This window comes from Pogoniulus pusillus, chromosome 16 (assembly GCF_015220805.1).
Source record: "Pogoniulus pusillus isolate bPogPus1 chromosome 16, bPogPus1.pri, whole genome shotgun sequence".
Taxonomy (NCBI): Eukaryota; Metazoa; Chordata; class Aves; order Piciformes; family Lybiidae; genus Pogoniulus; species Pogoniulus pusillus.
The window spans coordinates 18,090,489-18,102,322 of NC_087279.1; positions in this window are offsets into that span (position 1 = coordinate 18,090,489).

The window sequence follows — 11,834 nt, forward strand, 5'->3', positions numbered from 1 at the left end:
GATTGAGCTATCACTTCTGCAGCAGTGACCTTGAGTGACGCTGCCAAAATACTGCATGTCTGCAGGTTTGCCTCCTGTAACGTGACCTGTTTAGTTAGAAGTAAAATAAGCATAATAGTAGTGTAGAAGTGACCTTAATTTAAGTTGGAGTGGAAGAACCAGAGACTCACCTGAGCTGGTTTGAAAAGTGAAGGGAGATTTGGGTAGACATCTAGTAGCACAGAGTGTGTTACAGACGTTGCACAGTTTGAAAGCTGAAATGAAACTTGGTGAGCAAAGCATTCAGGAGAAACTGGTCACAGCAAAGTTTCCTTGTGTAGCCATCTTCAAGAGGAAGGCAAGGAGGAAACAAGCCAAGTCAAGGAAGAATTTCCTGAATTTTACTATTAGTCAGCACTAATTGAGTCTTATTTCAAATTAGAATTTGATTTGCAGCTTAGGGTTAATTGATCAATAATTACTACTTGCATATCTGTAACAGTGTGCTAATTGCAGATGTTCCTTATGCCAAACTTGCCTAGGCTGTCAGCTCTTTCTAAGCAGTACTTTACAGGTGTTGAGCACTCTATAGCAGGAGCAGTATTTTAAGTAATCATGTTGCTTGTGTATTGGTAGGCTCCCATGTGAAGTACAAAGTGTCATGACAACAAGGCTTAATTAGAAACTGAAATGGTGAGCTTGACAGTAGAGGAAAAAAAGTAGAATCTGAGAAGCAGAAATTCCATAAAAGCTAAGTAAGTATCCCTGAATGTGAAGTCTGACATTGTTTTTTCCAGCCTGCTTTGTTTGCCCTAACTGAAGTAAATAAGTAGCATGGCTTCCTGCTGAAGTCCTTTCTGAAGGAAAGGAGTCTGCAGCTGGAGTCTAGTTGTCTCACCCTAAGTGCTCACGTTTTGGTTTCTCCCAAGTACTGGGGCCATCCTGTCTCATTCTCAAAGCCCTTTTTGCCCAGCAACTCTCAAGTTTGGATCTTAGTAATGCATTGTCTGTAAAACTAAAAAGAAATGTTGACAAACTGCAGGGCCAGGGTAGTGGCCAGGTGTCAGGAGAGATTCCTGCTGTAGTCCTGAGAAGGCTTTTCCCCGCATGGTTACATTCTAACTTCTCCAGTTTCTGTTGGTCTGCCCTCTGACAGACTCGCAGGGCATGATGTATGTTGTGGTGCAGTGAGGTGTAACAGCTGCGTTGTTAGCTTGATAAAAGAACTGCAAGAAACAGACATCAGTTTACACAAAGTGATTAAGTGATTCTCTATCTGCCAAGTAACTGCGGGTAGTAAGCACCACTAGCAATTTCTCTGTATCTATCTGCTTGAGTGGCAAGAGCAGACGCTTAAAACTGCAGGGAGAGCCTTTGATTGCTTAAGCTACATGTGCAGACATATATGTAAATGCAACTTATGTTTGTCTTCAGTTTTCAAACTTGCTTTGATGGAAACTCAGTGCTGGTCAAGTTTAGAATGCTCTCAAACAGTCTTTCCCTTTAACAAGGAAATTTAGCCTGGAGAAGAGGAGGCTCAGGGGTGACCTTATTGCTCTCTACGACTACCTGAGGGGAGGTTCTAGCCAGGAGGAGGTTGCTCTCTTCTCTCAGGTGGCCAGCACCAGAACAAGAGGACACAGCCTCAAGCTACGCCAGGGGAAATTTAGGCTCGAGGTGAGGAGAAAGTTCTTCACTGAGAGAGTCATTGGATACTGGAATAGGCTGCCTGGGGAGGTGGTGGAGTCACCATCCCTGGGGCTGTTCAAGGCAAGATTGGACGTGGCACTTGGTGCCATGGTCTAGCCTTGAGCTCTGTGGTAAAGGGTTGGACTTGATGATCTATGAGGTCTCTTCTAACCTTGGTGATACTGTGAAATTCATTTACTCCAAGTCATTAGTGAGTTTGGGTAGTATAGACACTCAAGCAGTGGCACTAGAGGCAAAATAGTGCTTGCATTTCTCTTGTCATAAGCCATTTTCAGAAGGGATGGTCTGTGATCACAGAATAGTCTGATATTTATTCATACTGTAATACCAGGAACCTTTTATAAGCTGCCGTTAGACATGCTCAATACCTTACCGAAGTTGCTCTTAGGTAAAGCAATGTAGATCATAGAATCAGCCAGGTTGGAAGAGACCTCCAAGATCATCCAGTCCAGCCTAGCACCCAGCCCTAGCCAATCAACTAGACTATGGCACTAAGTGCCTCATCCAGGCTTTTCTGCAACACCTCCAGGGACGGTGCCTCCACCACCTCCCTGGGCAGCCCATTCCAATGGGAATTCACTCTCTCTGTGAAGAACTTCTTCCTAACATCCAGCCTATACCTACCCTGGCACAACTTGAGACTGTGTCCCCTTGTTCTATTGCTGATTATCTGGGAGAAGAGGCCACCCCCCACCTGGCTACAATGCCCCTTCAGGTAGTTGTAGACAGTAATAAGATCCGCCCCTGAGCCTCCTTTTCTCCAGGCTAAACAGGCCCAGCTTCCTCAACCTCTCCTCATAGGATTTGTGCACTGATAATTATGGCACTCAGCTTTGAAACAGTGGCTAAATAGCAAAGCTGTATGCTTGTGGGTTTTTAACTTGTTGGTGAAATTTGTCCTTTTCAGGTCTAGGAGTGGTTGTGATTATAGTTACTGTAAACATGGAAAACACTTAATCATCAAATTAGTAAATGGGTTTCCACATAGCATAACTTTTAATTGTATTTTGAGCACTGTAATTTGGCTTGAGTAATGCAAGCAGCTAGCTGGCCTGTGCAAGAACTATGGGGCAAGTCAGAGACAAAAGGGGGAGATGAATATTCTATACCAAGCCTTGAAATGCCAAAATAAGGCATGAAAGATATTTCCTGTATAACCTTACTGTCTAAAGCTTCAAATTCCCTTTGGAATGGCTTTTGACAAAGACTCGAAGTGGTTATTTATCTTTAACACGTCTCAAATACTGAAAGGAAAGTGAAACGTTTATCTCTAAACTGTAGTTTCTTTGTGTTTAAATCTTGCATTTGCCAAGCCTCCCCCACATATTTGCCAGGCAAAGATTCCTGCCTGTGCCTTAGAAGAGGTGTGAACAGCAGAGGAAGGAAAGGTCAAGTGTTCCAGCTAAAAATAAAGAGTGGATCTAATGAAGTAAAGCACTTTTTTTTCCCTGGGCTTGCAGCATTATATAATCTGTTCCGAAGGTTGTGATTCCAGTAAATGAAGAGACTGGTTAAGAACTCCTTGAACAACCTTTTTCAAGTGGCTGGACAAGGTGAGTGTGCGTTGTGTGTGACTGAAGATCTCCCCTCTCCTCTAAGGTAACATAAGCTCACAATTTGGAGGCGAATGCATATTTTCCAGTGCTGCCTCTAAAACTAGTAACTATCCTTTAAGGTAACTTCTTTGCATGGCAAAAACAGGCTCGGTCCTGTGCTCGAAAGTGGTGTAATGAGAAGTTTGGGAGGCAGCACTAATTGCCTGTTAATTGGAAGGCAGGATAGAAAATGCTATCTGTTTATTGGCTCTGCAGAATGCCACTTATCTGCTGGTTACTTCCTTTTGGGCCAGCAAACACGACAATCCCATTTGTGCCTGCATTGTGAAGCTGGCACTGCAAAACCACCAAAATCTACAAGAGAAGAAAAGACAAAAGAGAAGAGATTTGAGTAGAGAGGATTCGGAGAGGTTTTGAGCTATAGTATTTTCTAGTAGCCTTTTCTTTATGTTCTCTAAGTATGGCAAATTATTTAGAACATTTACTTCTGATTTTTCAATGGAAAAAGGTAATGAGTTTTGGGAAGATTTGTAGTAAACAATGTGTGGGGTTTGTTGGTTTACAACTTTTACTTTTGACCTTTCAGTCAACAAATATTTAATACAAGTAATATAGTTAATTTATTAGTAAAAAGTCACTTATTGCAGTCTCCTTTCCCCCACTCCCCTGAAATAAAAGAATAAGGGAGTATAACTTCCTACAAGCAACTCTGCCATTTTTTCTCCTTTTCCCCAGCCAAGTCCTCTAAGATAGATTGAACTTCTCTGTTTCTGCTGCTCTGAGTAGTGTGCCTCCTAGTTGCATGTATGTGTAAGTTACAACTCGGTGTACTGAGAACCAAGGTTTTGTGATCCTGAAAGTGCATGGGCAAGAAGCTCCCTTTAAATGCTGTTGTGGTTTGCTTGTAGCAGCAGCTGATAGTTGTAGGTAGATGCTGGCAGGGTTCACCACCACCTTGCCTTATAGAAATGTGTCTCTTGGAAACCTGGCGCTGACTTCCTTACGTAATCTTCCCTTTGACATGCTATGACTTGAGGTTTGCTCAGTGTGTGGGCAGAGGGCAATTTAGAGCACTGATGAAGTCTGAACTATTGCAGGTGGTGGTTGAGTGGAAGTCCTGCAATGGCATTGTGCACTGGGGGAGAGGTTGGGCAGAAGAGGGAAAAAATTGGTGTGGGTAGGAAGAATTGGTTTAATGTGGGATTTTTTGGTTATGTCTCTTCCTTTTCTCCCTCATCTTGAGCAGGAAGAAAAGTCATGGCAGAGCCTCTGGTGCCCTATGGTTAAATCTCTGTGCTGGGGCTGTATCAGCCAGGCTTGTTGCTAGGTAATGTGCTCCTTTGGTCCAGGGTGCTAGGCCATCTCATTAAAACTATGCTATCATCTAGAAAGGTTGGACCACATGATCCTTGGGCCTTCCAACCTGGCATTCTCTGATACCAGCAAGTGAGTGGACTGGGGAGCAAAGATTTTACTATGCACTGTTCCCTCCCTTTGCAGGCAGCAGTTCTCTCAGCCTGCCTCACTCTGTTCGTTTACCAATCTATCCCCCTTGACAAATGTTTCTGCCTACCCTCTGGAATATGACATCTTCCTGTTCTCTTTCTCTCTCCCCTAAATAAGTGGACTAAGCATTTTCCTGGAGCAAACACCTCTACAAAACTTTCCTAATTTTTACTCCCCCTTACTCTGTCATTTTTCAGGCTTCTAATGAGTTGCATTTCTATTGCTTTTGAATGTTAATTTTACTGACCTTTGTCAATCCCCTCCCAGGTGATGGAAGAGCTTTAGAAGGATTATTCCTCTTGAAGGTAATTAGAGGTGCTTTTCAATTGGCTTGTTGGCATCTCTGTAACATTCAAGGGCCAGGGAGGTGAAGAAACAGTGCAACTGCCACCCACATAGGATGAAAAACTGCTAACAGCCCCTTCCCTTCAGGCTCTGCTTTGTCTCTCCCCTTTAGTAAAGCGTTTCTAAATTAGGAAGCCTAAGGTTCAGCTATTGAGGTGTTCACATTTAAATGAGTTCCCAGTTCTGCAGGGGCTTAAGTTGACCTCAGTGACCCTGACCTCTGCCAGCAGGAAATGCACTCTTGTAAAATGTGTTTGTGTCCTGCTTGGGTTTGCTTGTCAGGGCAGTGGCAGTAAAGGTCAGAACTTTGGTTTGTCTTGCATCTGTGGTGTGACTGCTGGTTACTTAACATCTCTGAGGGTGAGCATATATTGCATGAGTGAGAGGATTAGTTGCTGTTTGCACAGCATTTTAAAGTTATAAAACAAGAGGTGCTAAGAGCAGTGTCACTGACAGGAGCTGTTTCATGCAGATCTACTTCTGGCCAATTGCCAGCAGTTTCGTTAGGCCTTGTTAGGTGCCCTGTGAGAAATTGAATTCCTGGACTTCCCTGTTCAAATTCTTACAAGCAAGGTGAGTTAACCTTGACTTGGCATCCAAATGCCCACCAAGCTGCACTCTCACTCTTACCTCCTCAGCAGGACAGGAAGAAAATGGAATGAAAAAGTCTATGAGTTGAAATAAGGATAAGGAGACTGCTCCCCAGTTGCTGTCACATGCAGAACAGGCTCTACTTGGAGAAAACTAATTTAACTCACTGCCAACTGATACCAGAGTAAGATAGTGGGAAATTAAAATGAAATCTAAATCAACTTCACTCCTAAGTCATCTACTTCCTCCTCAGCATAACAGGGGAATGGGGGATGGAGGGTTGTGGTTAAGTCATAAACTATCTCCACAGCTCCTTCCCCACACTGTTCTACTCCAGCATCAGACTCTTCCCAGGGGAGCCACAGTGCTTCACAAACTTTTCCAAGATGGATTTTTCCCACACTTAAGTTTACACTTCAGCTTTCAATCCCTGTTTCAGTACGAAGTGCAATAAGTAGTTAACACTTCAGAGCTGAGTTTTTGTGGTTTGGTATTTCTCTTGTGGTCCTGCTATTGTCCAGAGAATAGCATTAACAGGGCAGAGCTGTTAACATTTTGTATGGCACCATCTGTGTGTTGCTGCAGTATTCTAAAAGCCTGTACTTGTAACCAGGGATTAATGTCTCTTGCAATTCATCCTAGTGCTGTGTGATAGCAAGCATAGATTGCTCCTAAAGTCACAGAAGACTGCTGAGCCTTGTGTTGCTTCCAATAGAGTTAGAAAAGACAGGCACTGAGAAATCAGTACAGCTCAAAACCCCATCAATTCTGAAAGTGAGTTCCTGAGTAGGGCTTGGGCTTATTTCCCTCAGGTGTTTTTCTTCTGTAAAAGAATAAACTGGACAAAACAAAAGAGAAAACAGGAATTTCAGCACACTTCTTGTTACCATTCTTTTTTGTTTGCTTGGGTTTTGTTTAACAAAGAGATTGAAAACCCAAAACGTTTTGCTGCCTTTAAACCTAACATAAACAATCTGGATTAGTTCCTGATAGTTGTCAGCCCCCTTGTAAATCTCTGTCCTGTTGTTTCACTTGGAGGTCTTTTTCTGAGGGAAGCATAAGGCAAAGGACTGATTTAGATGTAACTGTCCTCCAAAGCCTTTTGATTTGTGCCAAGAAGTGAGCAATACAGTATGCAGTAGCGCGGAGCCACCTTCACCTGTGCATCTGAGTCAGGGCAACCCCAGGCACCAATACAGGCTGGGCAATGACTTGCTGGAGAGCAGTCCTGAAGAAAAGGACTTGGGGGTGCTGGTGAATGAGAAGCTCAGTAAGAGCTCCAGCCCAGAAAGCCAAACAGATCCTGGGCTGCATCAAGAGAAGTGTGGCCAGTAGGGAGAGGGAGGTGATTCTCCCTCACCACACTGCTCTCATGAGACTCCACCTGGAGTTCTGTGTCCAGTTCTGGAACCCTTTCTGCAAGAAAGATGTGGGTGTGCTGGAGCATGTCCAGAGAAGGGTCAACAGGATGATCAGAGGGCTGGACCTCTCCTATGAGGACAGGCTGAGATATTTGGGGCTGTTCAGTTTGGAGAAGAGAAGGCTCTGAGGAGACCTTATTGTGTCCTTCCAGTATCTTAAAGGGACCTATAGGAAAGCTGGTGAGGGACTTCTTTTTGAGTGTCAGGTAGTGATAGGTCTAAGGGAAATGGATCCAAGCTAGAGGAGGGGAGAATTAGATTAAACATTAGGAAGAAGTTCTTCACCATGAGGGTAGTGAGATGCTGGAACAGGTTGCCCAGGGAAGGGAGGTGGTAGAAACCCCATCCCTGGATGGTTTTAAGGCCAGGCTGGATGTGACTCTGGGCAGCCTGATCTAGTGGAGGGTGTCCCTGCAGGGGAGTTGGATCTACATGATCCTTGAGGTCCCTTCCAACCCTACAATTCTGTGATCTCTGCCTAGGGTCAGCATTATGGCTTTTTTGCAGTCTTACTGGAGGCAGCACTATGGAACTGTCCTCACTGGTGGAGGTGACTTGATGGATTAAGCTATGAAGTCCTCACCTTTCTCCTTTTTCATTGCTTCTTTGCTGCAAGCAAATGATTAATACCCTGAAGATCAAAATCATTTTTTCAATTAGCACTAAAAATAGTAACATACATTAAAAAACTTAATGATTTTCCAAGTGAAATATAAAAGTGTCAAGGTAATTCATACAGTAAATTGGTTTTTTTTTTTATTCTTGTGGTTTCCTAAGTCATCCTTTATTAGAGTGATGATACCTTAAATGTATTCATTAATTATTACAACATGAGAGATTATAACCTTTAATTTGAGGAGTTCTTACCTATTGTAAAAGAAACTAAGTGATGGTCTAATACTCTATCCTGGATTTGTGTTACAGCAAAATCAGGATGCCAGTGGCCTAGGCAAAGGCAAAACATTTTGTGGAGCACTTCTTCAGCCTCAGTCATTGCTTTTGTTTTTCTTATTTTCTCAGGTGAGCTCAAGGAGTCATTAAAAATGTTTCTTCCTGAGCTGTTTCTCCTCAGATACAGCAGTGAATGCAGAAAGCAGAATTGGTCTGCTTGAAAAGGCTACGGCTGATATCTGAACTGCAGAAGGCATCTAGAAGGAGTAATCTGCGCTCATTCAGTCCCTAGCTCTCGTGTTGAAAGCTTTGTAGGGTCAGAAATGATGTTTCTGATTTATGAAGGCCTTAGGGCAGCTCAGGGGTAAAAAAAAAAAAAGGGCAGATTGCTTAAATTGGTCCAACTTGATTCATAGAATCAGTCAGGGTTGGAAGGGACCACAAGGATCATCTAGTTCCAACCCCCCTGACATGGGCAGGGACACCCTACCCTGGAGCAGCTTGGCCTTAAACACCTCCAGGGACGGGGCCTCAACCACCTCCCTGGGCAACCCATTCCAGGCTCTCACCACTCTCATGCTAAACAACTTCCTCCTCACCTCCAGTCTGAACCTACCCATCTCCAGCTTCATTCCATTTCCCCTAGTCCTGTCACTCCCTGAGAGCCTAAAAAGTCCCTCCCCAGCTTTTTTTGTAGCCCCCTTTCAGATACTGGAAGGCCACAAGAAGATCACCTTGAAGCCTCCTCTTCTCCCAGCTGAACAGCCCTGCCTCTTTCATTCTGTCCTTGTAGGAGAGCTGCTCCAGCCCTCTGAGCATCCTTGTGGCCCTTCTCTGGACATGCTGCAGCACATCTGTATCCTTCTTGTAATAGGGGCTCCAAAACTGGATTGCTAGATTGTAACACAGGTTGCTAATTCATTTGGATCTTCATCTCCCTCAAAGCAAAAGAGAGGTGCTCACTGTCTGTCCAGTTGCCAAACTATGCCTTGTCACATATATATTTGCATGTACTGAAGTGAATCTGCTGTACAAGAGCAAACTCTCATCCCATGAGGATGTATGTCCATAGATGCTATTAAAAGAGTACAGCCTGGATGAATGCATACCATAGTCCTGACCAGGGTCAGGAAAAGGTCTGGAAAATCTTGATGGAGTACAGAACTGGACTCCTCTGAGGAAAAGAATGACTTTTCTATCTGCTTCTCAGTTGTGCTTCTGGAACCTCCCAGGCACCTATCTCCCTGAAGGCACCATGATGGGAAAACTCCAATCCTTTTAATTTAAGCAAAAGTGGAGGAAATTAATAATATTTTACTACTTGTGAAGGAATTGCCATAAAATGAGACAAGTTTGAGCTTTTTTTTTTTTTAAAAAGGCAAAGGATATTTTCTGGAGTTAGAAAAACAGAGGGTAAAATGCCAATACAATCTGTGCTCAGAACACAGATTTACTTGAAATGTGTTAGCTTGTGAACATTGATCTTTTGGTTCCTAGAATCAAAAAGGAAATGGGATGAGATTTAACAAGGCCAAGTGCAGGATCCTACACTCTGGCCCCAGGCATCACTACAGGCTGGGGACAGAGTGGCTGAGAGCAGCCAGGCGGAAAGGGACCCGGGGGTGCTGGTAGAGAGTAGCTGAAGATGAGCCAGCAGTGTGCCCAGGTGGCCAAGAGAGCCAATGGCATCCTGGCCTGCATCAGGAGCAATGTGGCCAGTAGGACAAGGGAGGTTATTCTTCCCCTGTACTCAGCACTGGTCAGGCCACACCTTGAGTGCTGTGTCCAGTTCTGGGCTCCTCAATTCAAGAGAGATGTTGAGGTACTGGAACATGTCCAGAGAAGGGTGATAAAGCTGGAGAGGGTCCTGGAACACAAACCCTGTGAGGAGAGGTTGAGGGAGCTGGGGGTGTGCAGCCTGGAGAAGAGGAGGCTCAGGGCAGAGCTCATTGCTGTCTACAACTACCTGAAGGGAGGCTGTAGCCAGGTGGGGTTGGTCTCTTCTCTCAGGCAACCAGCAACAGAACAAGGGGACACAGTCTCAAGTTGTGCCAGGGGAGGTCTAGGTGGTGATTTCAGCATGTAGCAGTCTACTCTTGTTGTTTGTTGGGGTTTGGGAAGATGGGACAAATTATTGCTAGAGATGGAAACAAATTCTATTGCTATCACAAAAGGGTATCAATAAGTCCTTTTAAACTGCTTTTATGTACTCCACTGTAGTTTGCATTGCTCTGATCTTATCAAGGATATTCTAAAATCAGATTTGATTTCAACACATGCACATCTGGTGTATGAGCACAGCTTGCTGTCACCAGGTTGAAACTTAGTGGCTTTTATTGGCTATCACATCTGCTATGAAAGCACAGGGAATAAACACACTACTTCAGCTTGTTTCTGCCCGTCAGAGCACCACATCTTCCTGTGCCTTTCTGTCATCCTCTGGTCTACTTTCAAGGACTTTGAAGTGAAAAGGATATGTGCTTGAGTCTGCTTTTCATCTGCCTCCCGGTTTTGTGAGGCAGTAGTGGACACTGCTTTTCTGAGCTACTGCTCTTTTATATTGAGCTGCCTCACATGGAATCATGCAGAACTAGCCAGGTTGGAAAAGACCTCTAGGATCACAGAGTCCAACCTAAAACCTTCTAATTAACTAAACCATGACACTAAGTGCCTCATCCAGTCTCCTTCTAAACATCTCCAGGGATGATGACTCCACCACCTCCCTGGGCAGCCCACTCCAATGCCAATCACTCTTGCTGTGACGAGCTTCTTCCTAGCATCCAGCCTAAACCTGCCCTGGTGTAGCTTGGGGCTGTGTCATCTTGTTCTGTCACTGGGTGCCTGGTAGAAGAGACCAACCCCTGCCTAGCTATAACCTTTTTTCAGGTAGCTGTAGAGACCAATAAAGTCTCCCCTGAGCCTTCTCTTCTCCAGGGTGAACAACCCCAGCTCTCTCAGCTGCCCTTCACAGGGCTTCAATTCTGAATGTAACTGTGGCAGTGCCTGCTGCCTTGCCAGGTGACCACTTCAGCTGTAGCCAGCTTTTCAGGAAGGTCTGGGCAGAAGGGCAGGCTGATCATGGATTGGAGCCAATGATAATCAATCTGTTTGTCTTCCTTTTGATTTTCAGAAATAAACTTCCTGTGGGTTTATAAACACCTAGAAAGAGAACGAGGTAGGAGGTTAACTTCTTAGGAACACAGATTTGGGTGGAACTTCAGCTGCTGAGCAAGGCAGATTTTCCTCCTTTTTATATTAACATTCAACCTTGCAAAAGTGCTGTTTCAAAAGGCTGTCCAAGATTAATTTCCTGGGAAGCAAAGACATTTGGCTGCTCAACAAATGGGACTGTGTGTGCCCTGGCTCAGGTATGTTTGTGCTTTTCAATTACCTTCTCAATTACTTATAATAAGGTGTCAATGCTTTTAATTGCCTGTCTTCTCCCAAGAATCACCTCCAGAAATGTGTGCTTCTCAGATGTCTGAAGGGAAGTGTTTATGGCAAACCTATTCCTAGGCTAGCTCAGACTTTGTGTTTGCTATTAAGCAGGGATTCCTGGTTGAGGCTATCAAAACTAATGCTAAATGTTAGAGAAAAGTCAAGACTCCAGAATTTTGTTATGGTCTTCATCAGGAAAAAGGTCTTGGGCATTATTAAAGCTTCATTAGAGGTTCACAGAATTTCCCAGATTGGAAAAAACCTTCAGGATGATCAAGTCCAATCCTTACTTTCACACTGACAAGTCCTTGACTAAGCCAAATCCTCAGCATAACATCTGATTGCTATGGTTGGAAAGGACCACCAGGATCATCCATTCCAATCCAGTTTAGGAAGC